The sequence below is a fragment of the Neolamprologus multifasciatus genome, chromosome 10 (assembly GCF_963576455.1).
Source record: "Neolamprologus multifasciatus chromosome 10, fNeoMul1.2, whole genome shotgun sequence".
NCBI lineage: Eukaryota > Metazoa > Chordata > Actinopteri > Cichliformes > Cichlidae > Neolamprologus > Neolamprologus multifasciatus.
Window position 1 is genome coordinate 25,036,555 of NC_140448.1, and position 17,014 is coordinate 25,053,568.

The following is a 17,014-nucleotide window of genomic DNA, read 5'->3' on the forward strand; positions in this document are numbered from 1 at the left end:
GAAATATCAAAACAGCTTCCTGTACTCCCTTTGACTTGATAAGGTGAAGGCTTCTAAGTCAGTAGCTATAGGTGCCCATACAGTGTAACACACAGCGAACATAAGACAAGTTCCAGAAAGGTTAGGACAATTTTGAGAGAAAAAGTTGGGTGCAAACCCATGGTCCAACAGCGTTGGATCTACCAACAGTAAGGTAAGTGACATTCAAAAAAACAGTCCTATGCTCTAGTATCAATTTCTCAAAATTGCTCCCTGTACTCCCCTGCGTCTGAACGCAGCCCAAGAGTTGGAAAAAGGAAGGATACTCATGTTGATGTGAAATATGTTCAGTGCCTCAGGCATGAAGGAACATGTAGAGTCAGACAGATACAGTTTTGTTATGTTCAAGTCCTTGCAACATGGAATTCTTGCAAAACACTGACTCTGTTAGGTACCATTTATCCGATGGTCCAACAAACCAGACACTGCACATGTGATCCCTTCGATAGCTCAGTTGGTAGAGCGGAGGACTGTAGATGTATGGGAACAGGAATCCTTAGGTCGCTGGTTCAACTCTGGCTCGGAGGAGATTTTACAATACCTTCTGTCTGTACTGATTGAACGCAGCTAAAAACAAAACTTAATTGCAATGGCGTTTACTACCATTTCATAATATCGCTGTACTCCTTTGAGTGATCAGTTGGAAAAGCAAAGACTTCTCTGTGTGTTGGAAGAAGACATGTTTCCTCCCACTTTATTCTAGTTTTCAGTCAGAAAGTAGGGCCAAGTCCTTTGGTCAAAAAAGACTCATCTACATTAAAAGTCGCTGACATTAAACCCCCACCGTCCTACAATCAAGTATACATTTGAGGGACACTGTAGGTGTATGGGAAATATCAAAACAGCTTCCTATACTCCCTTTGACTTGATAAGGTGAAGGGTTCTAAGTCAGTAGCTATAGGTGCCCATACAGTGTAACACACAGCGAACATAAGACATGTTCCAGACAGGTTAGGACAATTTTCACAGGAAACGTTGGGTGCAATCCCATGGTCCAACAGCGTTGGATCTACCAACAGTAAGGTAAGTGACATTCAAAAAAACAGTCCTATGCTCTAGTATCAATTTCTCAAAATTGCTCCCTGTAGTCCCCTGCGTCTGAACGCAGCCCAAGAGTTGGAAAAAGGAAGGAAACTCATGTTGATGTGAAATACGTTTTGTGCCTCAGGCATGAAGGAACATGTAGAGTCAGACAGATACAGTTTTGTTATGTTCAAGTCCTTGCAACATGGAATTCTTGCAAAACACAGACTCTGTTAGGTACCATGTATCCGATAGTCCAACAAACCAGACACTGCACATGTGATCCCTTCGATAGCTCAGTTGGTAGAGCGGAGGACTGTAGGTGTAGGAGAACAGGAATCCTTAGGTCGCTGGTTCAACTCCGGCTCGGAGGACATTTTACAATACCTTCTGTCTGTACTGATTGAACGCAGCTAAAAACAAAACTTAATTGCAATGGCGTTTACTACCATTTCATAGTATCGCTGTACTCCTTTGAGTGATCTGTTGGAAGAAGACATCTTTACTCTAGTTTTCAGTCAGAAAGTAGGGCCAAGTCCTTAGGTCAAAAAAGACTCATCTACATTAAAGGTCGCTGACATTAAACCCCCACCGTCCTACAATCAAGTATACATTTGAGGGACACTGTAGGTGTATGGGAAATATCAAAACAGCTTCCTGTACTCCCTTTGACTTGATAAGGTGAAGGCTTCTAAGTCAGTAGCTATGGGTGCCCATACACTGTAACACACAGCGAACATAAGACATGTTCCAGACAGGTTAGGACAATTTTCACAGAAAACGTTGGGTGCAATCCCATGGTCCAACAGCGTTGGATCTACCAACAGTAAGGTAAGTGACATTCAAAAAAACAGTCCTATGCTCTAGTATCAATTTCTCAAAATTGCTCCCTGTACTCCCCTGCGTCTGAACGCAGCCCAAGAGTTGGAAAAAGGAAGGAAACTCATGTTGATGTGAAATACGTTTTGTGCCTCAGGCATGAAGGAACATGTAGAGTCAGACAGATACAGTTTTGTTATGTTCAAGTCCTTGCAACATGGAATTCTTGCAAAACACAGACTCTGTTAGGTACCATGTATCCGATAGTCCAACAAACCAGACACTGCACATGTGATCCCTTCGATAGCTCAGTTGGTAGAGCGGAGGACTGTAGGTGTAGGAGAACAGGAATCCTTAGGTCGCTGGTTCAACTCCGGCTCGGAGGAGATTTTACAATACCTTCTGTCTGTACTGATTGAACGCAGCTAAAAACAAAACTTAATTGCAATGGCGTTTACTACCATTTCATAGTATCGCTGTACTCCTTTGAGTGATCTGTTGGAAGAAGACATCTTTACTCTAGTTTTCAGTCAGAAAGTAGGGCCAAGTCCTTAGGTCAAAAAAGACTCATCTACATTAAAGGTCGCTGACATTAAACCCCCACCGTCCTACAATCAAGTATACATTTGAGGGACACTGTAGGTGTATGGGAAATATCAAAACAGCTTCCTGTACTCCCTTTGACTTGATAAGGTGAAGGCTTCTAAGTCAGTAGCTATGGGTGCCCATACACTGTAACACACAGCGAACATAAGACATGTTCCAGAAAGGTTAGGACAATTTTGAGAGAAAAAGTTGGGTGCAATCCCATGGTCCAACAGCGTTGGATCTACCAACAGTAAGGTAAGTGACATTCAAAAAAACAGTCCTATGCTCTAGTATCAATTTCTCAAAATTGTTCCCTGTACTCCCCTGCGTCTGAACGCAGCCCAAGAGTTGGAAAAAGGAAGGATACTCATGTTGATGTGAAATATGTTCAGTGCCTCAGGCATGAAGGAACATGTAGAGTCAGACAGATACAGTTTTGTTATGTTCAAGTCCTTGCAACATGGAACTCTTGCACTGACTCTGTTAGGTACCATGTATCCGATGGTCCAACAAACCAGACACTGCACATGTGATCCCTTCGATAGCTCAATTGGTAGAGCGGAGGACTGTAGGTGTATGGGAACAGGAATCCTTAGGTCGCTGGTTCAACTCCGGCTCGGAGGAGATTTTACAATACCTTCTGTCTGTACTGATTGAACGCAGCTTAAAACAAAACTTAATTGCAATGGCGTTTACTACCATTTCATAGTATCGCTGTACTCCTTTGAGTGATCAGTTGGAAAAGCAAAGACTTCTCTGTGTGTTGGAAGAAGACATGTTTCCTCCCACTTTATTCTAGTTTTCAGTCAGAAAGTAGGGCCAAGTCCTTGGGTCAAAAAAGACTCATCTACATTAAAAGTCGCTAACATTAAACCCCCACCGTCCTACAATCAAGTATACATTTGAGGGACACTGTAGGTGTATGGGAAATATCAAAACAGCTTCCTGTACTCCCTTTGACTTGATAAGGTGAAGGGTTCTAAGTCAGTAGCTATAGGTGCCCATACAGTGTAACACACAGCGAACATAAGACATGTTCCAGAAAGGTTAGGACAATTTTGAGAGAAAATGTTGGGTGCAATCCCATGGTCCAACAGCGTTGGATCTACCAACAGTAAGGTAAGTGACATTCAAAAAAACAGTCCTATGCTCTAGTATCAATTTCTCAAAATTGTTCCCTGTACTCCCCTGCGTCTGAACGCAGCCCAAGAGTTGGAAAAAGGAAGGATACTCATGTTGATGTGAAATATGTTCAGTGCCTCAGGCATGAAGGAACATGTAGAGTCAGACAGATACAGTTTTGTTATGTTCAAGTCCTTGCAACATGGAATTCTTGCAAAACACTGACTCTGTTAGGTACCATGTATCCGATGGTCCAACAAACCAGACACTGCACATGTGATCCCTTCGATAGCTCAGTTGGTAGAGCGGAGGACTGTAGATGTATGGGAACAGGAATCCTTAGGTCGCTGGTTCAACTCCGGCTCGGAGGAGATTTTACAATACAATGAGTTTTGTACTCTGTACTGATTGAACGAAGCTAAAAACAAAACTTAATTGCAATGGCGTTTACTACCCTTTCATAGTATCGCTGTACTCCTTTGAGTGATCTGTTGGAAGAAGACATCTTTACTCTAGTTTTCAGTCAGAAAGTAGGGCCAAGTCCTTAGGTCAAAAAAGACTCATCTACATTAAAGGTCGCTGACATTAAACCCCCACCGTCCTACAATCAAGTATACATTTGAGGGACACTGTAGGTGTATGGGAAATATCAAAACAGCTTCCTGTACTCCCTTTGACTTGATAAGGTGAAGGCTTCTAAGTCAGTAGCTATGGGTGCCCATACACTGTAACACACAGCGAACATAAGACATGTTCCAGAAAGGTTAGGACAATTTTGAGAGAAAAAGTTGGGTGCAATCCCATGGTCCAACAGCGTTGGATCTACCAACAGTAAGGTAAGTGACATTCAAAAAAACAGTCCTATGCTCTAGTATCAATTTCTCAAAATTGTTCCCTGTACTCCCCTGCGTCTGAACGCAGCCCAAGAGTTGGAAAAAGGAAGGATACTCATGTTGATGTGAAATATGTTCAGTGCCTCAGGCATGAAGGAACATGTAGAGTCAGACAGATACAGTTTTGTTATGTTCAAGTCCTTGCAACATGGAACTCTTGCACTGACTCTGTTAGGTACCATGTATCCGATGGTCCAACAAACCAGACACTGCACATGTGATCCCTTCGATAGCTCAGTTGGTAGAGCGGAGGACTGTAGGTGTAGGAGAACAGGAATCCTTAGGTCGCTGGTTCAACTCCGGCTCGGAGGAGATTTTACAATACCTTCTGTCTGTACTGATTGAACGCAGCTAAAAACAAAACTTAATTGCAATGGCGTTTACTACCATTTCATAGTATCGCTGTACTCCTTTGAGTGATCAGTTGGAAAAGCAAAGACTTCTCTGTGTGTTGGAAGAAGACATGTTTCCTCCCACTTTATTCTAGTTTTCAGTCAGAAAGTAGGGCCAAGTCCTTGGGTCAAAAAAGACTCATCTACATTAAAAGTCGCTAACATTAAACCCCCACCGTCCTACAATCAAGTATACATTTGAGGGACACTGTAGGTGTATGGGAAATATCAAAACAGCTTCCTGTACTCCCTTTGACTTGATAAGGTGAAGGCTTCTAAGTCAGTAGCTATAGGTGCCCATACAGTGTAACACACAGCGAACATAAGACATGTTCCAGAAAGGTTAGGACAATTTTGAGAGAAAAAGTTGGGTGCAATCCCATGGTCCAACAGCGTTGGATCTACCAACAGTAAGGTAAGTGACATTCAAAAAAACAGTCCTATGCTCTAGTATCAATTTCTCAAAATTGCTCCCTGTACTCCCCTGCATCTGAACGCAGCCCAAGAGTTGGAAAAAGGAAGGAAACTCATGTTGATGTGAAATATGTTCAGTGCCTCAGGCATGAAGGAACATGTAGAGTCAGACAGATACAGTTTTGTTATGTTCAAGTCCTTGCAACATGGAACTCTTGCAAAACACTGACTCTGTTAGGTAGCCATTTATCCGATGGTCCAACAAACCAGACACTGCACATGTGATCCCTTCGATAGCTCAGTTGGTAGAGCGGAGGACTGTAGGTGTATGGGAACAGGAATCCTTAGGTCGCTGGTTCAACTCCGGCTCTGAGGACGATTTTACAATACCTTCTGTCTGTACTGATTGAACGCAGCTAAAAACAAAACTTAATTGCAATGGCGTTTACTACCATTTCATAATATCGCTGTACTCCTTTGAGTGATCAGTTGGAAAAGCAAAGACTTCTCTGTGTCTTGGAAGAAGACATGTTTCCTCCCACTTTATTCTAGGTTTTCAGTCAGAAAGTAGGGCCAAGTCCTTGGGTCAAAAAAGACTCATCTACATTAAAGGTCGCTGACATTAAACCCCCACCGTCCTACAATCAAGTATACATTTGAGGGACACTGTAGGTGTATGGGAAATATCAAAACAGCTTCCTGTACTCCCTTTGACTTGATAAGGTGAAGGCTTCTAAGTCAGTAGCTATAGGTGCCCATACACTGTAACACACAGCGAACATAAGACATGTTCCAGAAAGGTTAGGACAATTTTGAGAGAAAAAGTTGGGTGCAATCCCATGGTCCAACAGCGTTGGATCTACCAACAGTAAGGTAAGTGACATTCAAAAAACAGTCCTATGCTCTAGTATCAATTTCTCAAAATTGCTCCCTGTACTCCCCTGCGTCTGAACGCAGCCCAAGAGTTGGAAAAAGGAAGGAAACTCATGTTGATGTGAAATACTGTTTCAGTGCCTCAGGCATGAAGGAACATGTAGAGTCAGACAGATACAGTTTTGTTATGTTCAAGTCCTTGCAACATGGAATTCTTGCAAAACACAGACTCTGTTAGGTACCATGTATCCGATAGGTCCAACAAACCAGACACTGCACATGTGATCCCTTCGATAGCTCAGTTGGTAGAGCGGAGGACTGTAGGTGTAGGAGAACAGGAATCCTTAGGTCGCTGGTTCAACTCCGGCTCGGAGGACATTTTACAATACCTTCTGTCTGTACTGATTGAACGCAGCTAAAAACAAAACTTAATTGCAATGGCGTTTACTACCATTTCATAATATCGCTGTACTCCTTTGAGTGATCAGTTGGAAAAGCAAAGACTTCTCTGTGTGTTGGAAGAAGACATGTTTCCTCCCACTTTATTCTAGTTTTCAGTCAGAAAGTAGGGCCAAGTCCTTTGGTCAAAAAAGACTCATCTACATTAAAAGTCGCTGACATTAAACCCCCACCGTCCTACAATCAAGTATACATTTGAGGGACACTGTAGGTGTATGGGAAATATCAAAACAGCTTCCTATACTCCCTTTGACTTGATAAGGTGAAGGGTTCTAAGTCAGTAGCTATAGGTGCCCATACAGTGTAACACACAGCGAACATAAGACATGTTCCAGACAGGTTAGGACAATTTTGCAGAGAAAACGTTGGGTGCAATCCCATGGTCCAACAGCGTTGGATCTACCAACAGTAAGGTAAGTGACATTCAAAAAAACAGTCCTATGCTCTAGTATCAATTTCTCAAAATTGCTCCCTGTAGCTCCCCTGCGTCTGAACGCAGCCCAAGAGTTGGAAAAAGGAAGGAAACTCATGTTGATGTGAAATATGTTTCAGTGCCTCAGGCATGAAGGAACATGTAGAGTCAGACAGATACAGTTTTGTTATGTTCAAGTCCTTGCAACATGGAACTCTTGCAAAACACTGACTCTGTTAGGTACCATGTATCCGATGGTCCAACAAACCAGACACTGCACATGTGATCCCTTCGATAGCTCAGTTGGTAGAGCGGAGGACTGTAGGTGTATGGGAACAGGAATCCTTAGGTCGCTGGTTCAACTCCGGCTCGGAGGAGATTTTACAATACCTTCTGTCTGTACTGATTGAACGCAGCTAAAAACAAAACTTAATTGCAATGGCGTTTACTACCATTTCATAGTATCGCTGTACTCCTTTGAGTGATCAGTTGGAAAAGCAAAGACTTCTCTGTGTCTTGGAAGAAGACATGTTTCCTCCCACTTTTTCCTAGGTTTTCAGTCAGAAAGTAGGGCCAAGTCCTTGGGTCAAAAAAGACTCATCTACATTAAAGGTCGCTGACATTAAACCCCCACCGTCCTACAATCAAGTATACATTTGAGGGACACTGTAGGTGTATGGGAAATATCAAAACAGCTTCCTGTACTCCCTTTGACTTGATAAGGTGAAGGCTTCTAAGTCAGTAGCTATGGGTGCCCATACACTGTAACACACAGCGAACATAAGACATGTTCCAGAAAGGTTAGGACAATTTTGAGAGAAAAAGTTGGGTGCAATCCCATGGTCCAACAGCGTTGGATCTACCAACAGTAAGGTAAGTGACATTCAAAAAAAGCAGTCCTATGCTCTAGTATCAATTTCTCAAAATTGCTCCCTGTACTCCCCTGCGTCTGAACGCAGCCCAAGAGTTGGAAAAAGGAAGGATAACTCATGTTGATGTGAAATATGTTCAGTGCCTCAGGCATGAAGGAACATGTAGAGTCAGACAGATACAGTTTTGTTATGTTCAAGTCCTTGCAACATGGAACTCTTGCAAACATGACTCTGTTAGGTACCATGTATCCGATGGTCCAACAAACCAGACACTGCACATGTGATCCCTTCGATAGCTCAGTTGGTAGAGCGGAGGACTGTAGGTGTATGGAGAACAGGAATCCTTAGGTCGCTGGTTCAACTCCGGCTCGGAGGACATTTTACAATACCTTCTGTCTGTACTGATTGAACGCAGCTAAAAACAAAACTTAATTGCAATGGCGTTTACTACCATTTCATAATATCGCTGTACTCCTTTGAGTGATCAGTTGGAAAAGCAAAGACTTCTCTGTGTGTTGGAAGAAGACATGTTTCCTCCCACTTTATTCTAGTTTTCAGTCAGAAAGTAGGGCCAAGTCCTTGGGTCAAAAAAGACTCATCTACATTAAAAGTCGCTGAACATTAAACCCCCACCGTCCTACAATCAAGTATACATTTGAGGGACACTGTAGGTGTATGGGAAATATCAAAACAGCTTCCTGTACTCCCTTTGACTTGATAAGGTGAAGGCTTCTAAGTCAGTAGCTATAGGTGCCCATACAGTGTAACACACAGCGAACATAAGACATGTTCCAGAAAGGTTAGGACAATTTTGAGAGAAAAAGTTGGGTGCAATCCCATGGTCCAACAGCGTTGGATCTACCAACAGTAAGGTAAGTGACATTCAAAAAAACAGTCCTATGCTCTAGTATCAATTTCTCAAAATTGCTTCCCTGTACTCCCCTGCGTCTGAACGCAGCCCAAGAGTTGGAAAAAGGAAGGATAACTCATGTTGATGTGAAATATGTTCAGTGCCTCAGGCATGAAGGAACATGTAGAGTCAGACAGATACAGTTTTGTTATGTTCAAGTCCTTGCAACATGGAATTCTTGCAAAACACTGACTCTGTTAGGTACCATTTATCCGATAGTCCAACAAACCAGACACTGCACATGTGATCCCTTCGATAGCTCAGTTGGTAGAGCGGAGGACTGTAGGATGTATGGAGAACAGGAATCCTTAGGTCGCTGGTTCAACTCCGGCTCGGAGGACATTTTACAATACCTTCTGTACTCTGTACTGATTGAACGCAGCTAAAAACAAAACTTAATTGCAATGGCGTTTACTACCATTTCATAGTATCGCTGTACTCCTTTGAGTGATCTGTTGGAAGAAGACATCTTTACTCTAGTTTTCAGTCAGAAAGTAGGGCCAAGTCCTTAGGTCAAAAAAGACTCATCTACATTAAAGGTCGCTGACATTAAACCCCCACCGTCCTACAATCAAGTATACATTTGAGGGACACTGTAGGTGTATGGGAAATATCAAAACAGCTTCCTGTACTCCCTTTGACTTGATAAGGTGAAGGCTTCTAAGTCAGTAGCTATGGGTGCCCATACACTGTAACACACAGCGAACATAAGACATGTTCCAGAAAGGTTAGGACAATTTTGAGAGAAAAAGTTGGGTGCAATCCCATGGTCCAACAGCGTTGGATCTACCAACAGTAAGGTAAGTGACATTCAAAAAAACAGTCCTATGCTCTAGTATCAATTTCTCAAAATTGTTCCCTGTACTCCCCTGCGTCTGAACGCAGCCCAAGAGTTGGAAAAAGGAAGGATACTCATGTTGATGTGAAATATGTTCAGTGCCTCAGGCATGAAGGAACATGTAGAGTCAGACAGATACAGTTTTGTTATGTTCAAGTCCTTGCAACATGGAACTCTTGCACTGACTCTGTTAGGTACCATGTATCCGATGGTCCAACAAACCAGACACTGCACATGTGATCCCTTCGATAGCTCAGTTGGTAGAGCGGAGGACTGTAGGTGTATGGAGAACAGGAATCCTTAGGTCGCTGGTTCAACTCCGGCTCGGAGGAGATTTTACAATACCTTCTGTCTGTACTGATTGAACGCAGCTAAAAACAAAACTTAATTGCAATGGCGTTTACTACCATTTCATAGTATCGCTGTACTCCTTTGAGTGATCAGTTGGAAAAGCAAAGACTTCTCTGTGTGTTGGAAGAAGACATGTTTCCTCCCACTTTATTCTAGTTTTCAGTCAGAAAGTAGGGCCAAGTCCTTGGGTCAAAAAAGACTCATCTACATTAAAAGTCGCTAACATTAAACCCCCACCGTCCTACAATCAAGTATACATTTGAGGGACACTGTAGGTGTATGGGAAATATCAAAACAGCTTCCTGTACTCCCTTTGACTTGATAAGGTGAAGGGTTCTAAGTCAGTAGCTATAGGTGCCCATACAGTGTAACACACAGCGAACATAAGACATGTTCCAGAAAGGTTAGGACAATTTTGAGAGAAAAAGTTGGGTGCAATCCCATGGTCCAACAGCGTTGGATCTACCAACAGTAAGGTAAGTGACATTCAAAAAAACAGTCCTATGCTCTAGTATCAATTTCTCAAAATTGCTCCCTGTACTCCCCTGCATCTGAACGCAGCCCAAGAGTTGGAAAAAGGAAGGAAACTCATGTTGATGTGAAATATGTTCAGTGCCTCAGGCATGAAGGAACATGTAGAGTCAGACAGATACAGTTTTGTTATGTTCAAGTCCTTGCAACATGGAACTCTTGCAAAACACTGACTCTGTTAGGTGCCATTTATCCGATGGTCCAACAAACCAGACACTGCACATGTGATCCCTTCGATAGCTCAGTTGGTAGAGCGGAGGACTGTAGGTGTATGGGAACAGGAATCCTTAGGTTGCTGGTTCAACTCCGGCTCTGAGGACATTTTACAATACCTTCTGTCTGTACTGATTGAACGCAGCTAAAAACAAAACTTAATTGCAATGGCGTTTACTACCATTTCATAATATCGCTGTACTCCTTTGAGTGATCAGTTGGAAAAGCAAAGACTTCTCTGTGTCTTGGAAGAAGACATGTTTCCTCCCACTTTTCAGTTTTCAGTCAGAAAGTAGGGCCAAGTCCTTGGGTCAAAAAAGACTCATCTACATTAAAGGTCGCTGACATTAAACCCCCACCGTCCTACAATCAAGTATACATTTGAGGGACACTGTAGGTGTATGGGAAATATCAAAACAGCTTCCTGTACTCCCTTTGACTTGATAAGGTGAAGGCTTCTAAGTCAGTAGCTATGGGTGCCCATACACTGTAACACACAGCGAACATAAGACATGTTCCAGAAAGGTTAGGACAATTTTGAGAGAAAAAGTTGGGTGCAATCCCATGGTCCAACAGCGTTGGATCTACCAACAGTAAGGTAAGTGACATTCAAAAAAACAGTCCTATGCTCTAGTATCAATTTCTCAAAATTGTTCCCTGTACTCCCCTGCGTCTGAACGCAGCCCAAGAGTTGGAAAAAGGAAGGATACTCATGTTGATGTGAAATATGTTCAGTGCCTCAGGCATGAAGGAACATGTAGAGTCAGACAGATACAGTTTTGTTATGTTCAAGTCCTTGCAACATGGAACTCTTGCACTGACTCTGTTAGGTACCATGTATCCGATGGTCCAACAAACCAGACACTGCACATGTGATCCCTTCGATAGCTCAGTTGGTAGAGCGGAGGACTGTAGGTGTAGGAGAACAGGAATCCTTAGGTCGCTGGTTCAACTCCGGCTCGGAGGAGATTTTACAATACCTTCTGTCTGTACTGATTGAACACAGCTAAAAACAAAACTTAATTGCAATGGCGTTTACTACCATTTCATAGTATCGCTGTACTCCTTTGAGTGATCAGTTGGAAAAGCAAAGACTTCTCTGTGTGTTGGAAGAAGACATGTTTCCTCCCACTTTATTCTAGTTTTCAGTCAGAAAGTAGGGCCAAGTCCTTGGGTCAAAAAAGACTCATCTACATTAAAAGTCGCTAACATTAAACCCCCACCGTCCTACAATCAAGTATACATTTGAGGGACACTGTAGGTGTATGGGAAATATCAAAACAGCTTCCTATACTCCCTTTGACTTGATAAGGTGAAGGGTTCTAAGTCAGTAGCTATAGGTGCCCATACAGTGTAACACACAGCGAACATAAGACATGTTCCAGACAGGTTAGGACAATTTTCACAGAAAACGTTGGGTGCAATCCCATGGTCCAACAGCGTTGGATCTACCAACAGTAAGGTAAGTGACATTCAAAAAAACAGTCCTATGCTCTAGTATCAATTTCTCAAAATTGCTCCCTGTAGTCCCCTGCGTCTGAACGCAGCCCAAGAGTTGGAAAAAGGAAGGAAACTCATGTTGATGTGAAATACGTTTTGTGCCTCAGGCATGAAGGAACATGTAGAGTCAGACAGATACAGTTTTGTTATGTTCAAGTCCTTGCAACATGGAATTCTTGCAAAACACAGACTCTGTTAGGTACCATGTATCCGATAGTCCAACAAACCAGACACTGCACATGTGATCCCTTCGATAGCTCAGTTGGTAGAGCGGAGGACTGTAGGTGTAGGAGAACAGGAATCCTTAGGTCGCTGGTTCAACTCCGGCTCGGAGGAGATTTTACAATACCTTCTGTCTGTACTGATTGAACGCAGCTAAAAACAAAACTTAATTGCAATGGCGTTTACTACCATTTCATAGTATCGCTGTACTCCTTTGAGTGATCTGTTGGAAGAAGACATCTTTACTCTAGTTTTCAGTCAGAAAGTAGGGCCAAGTCCTTAGGTCAAAAAAGACTCATCTACATTAAAGGTCGCTGACATTAAACCCCCACCGTCCTACAATCAAGTATACATTTGAGGGACACTGTAGGTGTATGGGAAATATCAAAACAGCTTCCTGTACTCCCTTTGACTTGATAAGGTGAAGGCTTCTAAGTCAGTAGCTATGGGTGCCCATACACTGTAACACACAGCGAACATAAGACATGTTCCAGAAAGGTTAGGACAATTTTGAGAGAAAAAGTTGGGTGCAATCCCATGGTCCAACAGCGTTGGATCTACCAACAGTAAGGTAAGTGACATTCAAAAAAACAGTCCTATGCTCTAGTATCAATTTCTCAAAATTGTTCCCTGTACTCCCCTGCGTCTGAACGCAGCCCAAGAGTTGGAAAAAGGAAGGATACTCATGTTGATGTGAAATATGTTCAGTGCCTCAGGCATGAAGGAACATGTAGAGTCAGACAGATACAGTTTTGTTATGTTCAAGTCCTTGCAACATGGAACTCTTGCACTGACTCTGTTAGGTACCATGTATCCGATGGTCCAACAAACCAGACACTGCCCATGTGATCCCTTCGATAGCTCAGTTGGTAGAGCGGAGGACTGTAGGTGTATGGGAACAGGAATCCTTAGGTCGCTGGTTCAACTCCGGCTCGGAGGAGATTTTACAATACCTTCTGTCTGTACTGATTGAACGCAGCTAAAAACAAAACTTAATTGCAATGGCGTTTACTACCATTTCATAGTATCGCTGTACTCCTTTGAGTGATCAGTTGGAAAAGCAAAGACTTCTCTGTGTGTTGGAAGAAGACATGTTTCCTCCCACTTTATTCTAGTTTTCAGTCAGAAAGTAGGGCCAAGTCCTTGGGTCAAAAAAGACTCATCTACATTAAAAGTCGCTAACATTAAACCCCCACCGTCCTACAATCAAGTATACATTTGAGGGACACTGTAGGTGTATGGGAAATATCAAAACAGCTTCCTGTACTCCCTTTGACTTGATAAGGTGAAGGGTTCTAAGTCAGTAGCTATAGGTGCCCATACAGTGTAACACACAGCGAACATAAGACATGTTCCAGAAAGGTTAGGACAATTTTGAGAGAAAAAGTTGGGTGCAATCCCATGGTCCAACAGCGTTGGATCTACCAACAGTAAGGTAAGTGACATTCAAAAAAACAGTCCTATGCTCTAGTATCAATTTCTCAAAATTGTTCCCTGTACTCCCCTGCGTCTGAACGCAGCCCAAGAGTTGGAAAAAGGAAGGATACTCATGTTGATGTGAAATATGTTCAGTGCCTCAGGCATGAAGGAACATGTAGAGTCAGACAGATACAGTTTTGTTATGTTCAAGTCCTTGCAACATGGAATTCTTGCAAAACACTGACTCTGTTAGGTACCATTTATCCGATGGTCCAACAAACCAGACACTGCACATGTGATCCCTTCGATAGCTCAGTTGGTAGAGCGGAGGACTGTAGATGTATGGGAACAGGAATCCTTAGGTCGCTGGTTCAACTCCGGCTCGGAGGAGATTTTACAATACAATGAGTTTTGTACTCTGTACTCATTGAACGCAGCTAAAAACAAAACTTAATTGCAATGGCGTTTACTACCCTTTCATAGTATCGCTGTACTCCTTTGAGTGATCTGTTGGAAGAAGACATCTTTACTCTAGTTTTCAGTCAGAAAGTAGGGCCAAGTCCTTAGGTCAAAAAAGACTCATCTACATTAAAGGTCGCTGACATTAAACCCCCACCGTCCTACAATCAAGTATACATTTGAGGGACACTGTAGGTGTATGGGAAATATCAAAACAGCTTCCTGTACTCCCTTTGACTTGATAAGGTGAAGGCTTCTAAGTCAGTAGCTATGGGTGCCCATACACTGTAACACACAGCGAACATAAGACATGTTCCAGAAAGGTTAGGACAATTTTGAGAGAAAAAGTTGGGTGCAATCCCATGGTCCAACAGCGTTGGATCTACCAACAGTAAGGTAAGTGACATTCAAAAAAACAGTCCTATGCTCTAGTATCAATTTCTCAAAATTGTTCCCTGTACTCCCCTGCGTCTGAACGCAGCCCAAGAGTTGGAAAAAGGAAGGATACTCATGTTGATGTGAAATATGTTCAGTGCCTCAGGCATGAAGGAACATGTAGAGTCAGACAGATACAGTTTTGTTATGTTCAAGTCCTTGCAACATGGAACTCTTGCACTGACTCTGTTAGGTACCATGTATCCGATGGTCCAACAAACCAGACACTGCACATGTGATCCCTTCGATAGCTCAGTTGGTAGAGCGGAGGACTGTAGGTGTATGGGAACAGGAATCCTTAGGTCGCTGGTTCAACTCCGGCTCGGAGGAGATTTTACAATACCTTCTGTCTGTACTGATTGAACGCAGCTAAAAACAAAACTTAATTGCAATGGCGTTTACTACCATTTCATAGTATCGCTGTACTCCTTTGAGTGATCAGTTGGAAAAGCAAAGACTTCTCTGTGTGTTGGAAGAAGACATGTTTCCTCCCACTTTATTCTAGTTTTCAGTCAGAAAGTAGGGCCAAGTCCTTGGGTCAAAAAAGACTCATCTACATTAAAAGTCGCTAACATTAAACCCCCACCGTCCTACAATCAAGTATACATTTGAGGGACACTGTAGGTGTATGGGAAATATCAAAACAGCTTCCTGTACTCCCTTTGACTTGATAAGGTGAAGGGTTCTAAGTCAGTAGCTATAGGTGCCCATACAGTGTAACACACAGCGAACATAAGACATGTTCCAGAAAGGTTAGGACAATTTTGAGAGAAAAAGTTGGGTGCAATCCCATGGTCCAACAGCGTTGGATCTACCAACAGTAAGGTAAGTGACATTCAAAAAAACAGTCCTATGCTCTAGTATCAATTTCTCAAAATTGCTCCCTGTACTCCCCTGCATCTGAACGCAGCCCAAGAGTTGGAAAAAGGAAGGATACTCATGTTGATGTGAAATATGTTCAGTGCCTCAGGCATGAAGGAACATGTAGAGTCAGACAGATACAGTTTTGTTATGTTCAAGTCCTTGCAACATGGAACTCTTGCAAAACACTGACTCTGTTAGGTACCATGTATCCGATGGTCCAACAAACCAGACACTGCACATGTGGTCCCTTCAATAGCTCAGTTGGTAGAGTGGAGGACTGTAGGTGTATGGGAACAGGAATCCTTAGGTCGCTGGTTCAACTCCGGCTCGGAGGAGATTTTACAATACCTTCTGTCTGTACTGATTGAACGCAGCTAAAAACAAAACTTAATTGCAATGGCGTTTACTACCATTTCATAGTATCACTGTACTCCTTTGAGTGATCAGTTGGAAAAGCAAAGACTTCTCTGTGTCTTGGAAGAAGACATGTTTCCTCCCACTTTATTCTAGTTTTCAGTCAGAAAGTAGGGCCAAGTCCTTGGGTCAAAAAAGACTCATCTACATTAAAAGTCGCTAACATTAAACCCCCACCGTCCTACAATCAAGTATACATTTGAGGGACACTGTAGGTGTATGGGAAATATCAAAACAGCTTCCTGCACTCCCTTTGACTTGATAAGGTGAAGGCTTCTAAGTCAGTAGCTATAGGTGCCCATACAGTGTAACACACAGCGAACATAAGACATGTTCCAGAAAGGTTAGGACAATTTTGAGAGAAAAAGTTGGGTGCAATCCCATGGTCCAACAGCGTTGGATCTACCAACAGTAAGGTAAGTGACATTCAAAAAAAAACAGTCCTATGCTCTAGTATCAATTTCTCAAAATTGCTCCCTGTACTCCCCTGCGTCTGAACGCAGCCCAAGAGTTGGAAAAAGGAAGGATACTCATGTTGATGTGAAATATGTTCAGTGCCTCAGGCATGAAGGAACATGTAGAGTTAGACAGATACAGTTTTGTTATGTTCAAGTCCTTGCAACATGGAACTCTTGCAAAACACTGACTCTGTTAGGTGCCATGTATCCGATGGTCCAACAAACCAGACACTGCACATGTGATCCCTTCGATAGCTCAGTTGGTAGAGCGGAGGATTGTAGGTGTATGGGAACAGGAATCCTTAGGTGGCTGGTTCAACTCCGGCTCGGAGTAGATTTTACAATACCTTCTTCCTGTACTGATTGAACGCAGCTAAAAACAAAACTTAATTGCAATGGCGTTTACTACCATTTCATAGTATCGCTGTACTCCTTTGAGTGATCAGTTGGAAAAGCAAAGACTTCTCTGTGTGTTGGAAGAAGACAGTCTTATG

General features: G+C 42.6%; 20 non-coding genes across 20 annotated transcripts; all 20 read left to right on the forward strand.

The window, feature by feature from the left end:
• The first annotated feature begins 478 nt into the window (after nt 1-478).
• On the forward strand, nt 479-567 carry trnay-gua (transfer RNA tyrosine (anticodon GUA)). Its single transcript is given in 2 exon segments — nt 479-515; nt 532-567. It is a non-coding gene; the product is annotated as a tRNA-Tyr (tRNA).
• Nucleotides 568-1,347: 780 nt separating this feature from the next.
• On the forward strand, nt 1,348-1,436 carry trnay-gua (transfer RNA tyrosine (anticodon GUA)). Its single transcript is given in 2 exon segments — nt 1,348-1,384; nt 1,401-1,436. It is a non-coding gene; the product is annotated as a tRNA-Tyr (tRNA).
• A 742-nt stretch (nt 1,437-2,178) lies between these two features.
• trnay-gua (transfer RNA tyrosine (anticodon GUA)) lies at nt 2,179-2,267 on the forward strand. The gene is given in 2 exon segments: nt 2,179-2,215; nt 2,232-2,267. It is a non-coding gene; the product is annotated as a tRNA-Tyr (tRNA).
• Nucleotides 2,268-3,004: 737 nt separating this feature from the next.
• trnay-gua (transfer RNA tyrosine (anticodon GUA)) lies at nt 3,005-3,093 on the forward strand. The gene is given in 2 exon segments: nt 3,005-3,041; nt 3,058-3,093. It is a non-coding gene; the product is annotated as a tRNA-Tyr (tRNA).
• Nucleotides 3,094-3,873: 780 nt separating this feature from the next.
• Nucleotides 3,874-3,962, forward strand: trnay-gua (transfer RNA tyrosine (anticodon GUA)). Its single transcript is given in 2 exon segments — nt 3,874-3,910; nt 3,927-3,962. It is a non-coding gene; the product is annotated as a tRNA-Tyr (tRNA).
• A 745-nt stretch (nt 3,963-4,707) lies between these two features.
• trnay-gua (transfer RNA tyrosine (anticodon GUA)) lies at nt 4,708-4,796 on the forward strand. The gene is given in 2 exon segments: nt 4,708-4,744; nt 4,761-4,796. It is a non-coding gene; the product is annotated as a tRNA-Tyr (tRNA).
• A 781-nt stretch (nt 4,797-5,577) lies between these two features.
• On the forward strand, nt 5,578-5,666 carry trnay-gua (transfer RNA tyrosine (anticodon GUA)). Its single transcript is given in 2 exon segments — nt 5,578-5,614; nt 5,631-5,666. It is a non-coding gene; the product is annotated as a tRNA-Tyr (tRNA).
• Nucleotides 5,667-6,450: 784 nt separating this feature from the next.
• Nucleotides 6,451-6,539, forward strand: trnay-gua (transfer RNA tyrosine (anticodon GUA)). The gene is given in 2 exon segments: nt 6,451-6,487; nt 6,504-6,539. It is a non-coding gene; the product is annotated as a tRNA-Tyr (tRNA).
• A 783-nt stretch (nt 6,540-7,322) lies between these two features.
• trnay-gua (transfer RNA tyrosine (anticodon GUA)) lies at nt 7,323-7,411 on the forward strand. Its single transcript is given in 2 exon segments — nt 7,323-7,359; nt 7,376-7,411. It is a non-coding gene; the product is annotated as a tRNA-Tyr (tRNA).
• A 781-nt stretch (nt 7,412-8,192) lies between these two features.
• trnay-gua (transfer RNA tyrosine (anticodon GUA)) lies at nt 8,193-8,282 on the forward strand. The gene is given in 2 exon segments: nt 8,193-8,229; nt 8,247-8,282. It is a non-coding gene; the product is annotated as a tRNA-Tyr (tRNA).
• Nucleotides 8,283-9,065: 783 nt separating this feature from the next.
• Nucleotides 9,066-9,156, forward strand: trnay-gua (transfer RNA tyrosine (anticodon GUA)). The gene is given in 2 exon segments: nt 9,066-9,102; nt 9,121-9,156. It is a non-coding gene; the product is annotated as a tRNA-Tyr (tRNA).
• Nucleotides 9,157-9,896: 740 nt separating this feature from the next.
• Nucleotides 9,897-9,986, forward strand: trnay-gua (transfer RNA tyrosine (anticodon GUA)). Its single transcript is given in 2 exon segments — nt 9,897-9,933; nt 9,951-9,986. It is a non-coding gene; the product is annotated as a tRNA-Tyr (tRNA).
• A 780-nt stretch (nt 9,987-10,766) lies between these two features.
• trnay-gua (transfer RNA tyrosine (anticodon GUA)) lies at nt 10,767-10,855 on the forward strand. Its single transcript is given in 2 exon segments — nt 10,767-10,803; nt 10,820-10,855. It is a non-coding gene; the product is annotated as a tRNA-Tyr (tRNA).
• A 772-nt stretch (nt 10,856-11,627) lies between these two features.
• On the forward strand, nt 11,628-11,716 carry trnay-gua (transfer RNA tyrosine (anticodon GUA)). Its single transcript is given in 2 exon segments — nt 11,628-11,664; nt 11,681-11,716. It is a non-coding gene; the product is annotated as a tRNA-Tyr (tRNA).
• A 780-nt stretch (nt 11,717-12,496) lies between these two features.
• trnay-gua (transfer RNA tyrosine (anticodon GUA)) lies at nt 12,497-12,585 on the forward strand. The gene is given in 2 exon segments: nt 12,497-12,533; nt 12,550-12,585. It is a non-coding gene; the product is annotated as a tRNA-Tyr (tRNA).
• A 737-nt stretch (nt 12,586-13,322) lies between these two features.
• trnay-gua (transfer RNA tyrosine (anticodon GUA)) lies at nt 13,323-13,411 on the forward strand. Its single transcript is given in 2 exon segments — nt 13,323-13,359; nt 13,376-13,411. It is a non-coding gene; the product is annotated as a tRNA-Tyr (tRNA).
• A 780-nt stretch (nt 13,412-14,191) lies between these two features.
• trnay-gua (transfer RNA tyrosine (anticodon GUA)) lies at nt 14,192-14,280 on the forward strand. Its single transcript is given in 2 exon segments — nt 14,192-14,228; nt 14,245-14,280. It is a non-coding gene; the product is annotated as a tRNA-Tyr (tRNA).
• Nucleotides 14,281-15,025: 745 nt separating this feature from the next.
• trnay-gua (transfer RNA tyrosine (anticodon GUA)) lies at nt 15,026-15,114 on the forward strand. The gene is given in 2 exon segments: nt 15,026-15,062; nt 15,079-15,114. It is a non-coding gene; the product is annotated as a tRNA-Tyr (tRNA).
• Nucleotides 15,115-15,894: 780 nt separating this feature from the next.
• Nucleotides 15,895-15,983, forward strand: trnay-gua (transfer RNA tyrosine (anticodon GUA)). The gene is given in 2 exon segments: nt 15,895-15,931; nt 15,948-15,983. It is a non-coding gene; the product is annotated as a tRNA-Tyr (tRNA).
• Nucleotides 15,984-16,765: 782 nt separating this feature from the next.
• Nucleotides 16,766-16,854, forward strand: trnay-gua (transfer RNA tyrosine (anticodon GUA)). Its single transcript is given in 2 exon segments — nt 16,766-16,802; nt 16,819-16,854. It is a non-coding gene; the product is annotated as a tRNA-Tyr (tRNA).
• Nucleotides 16,855-17,014: the final 160 nt, after the last annotated feature.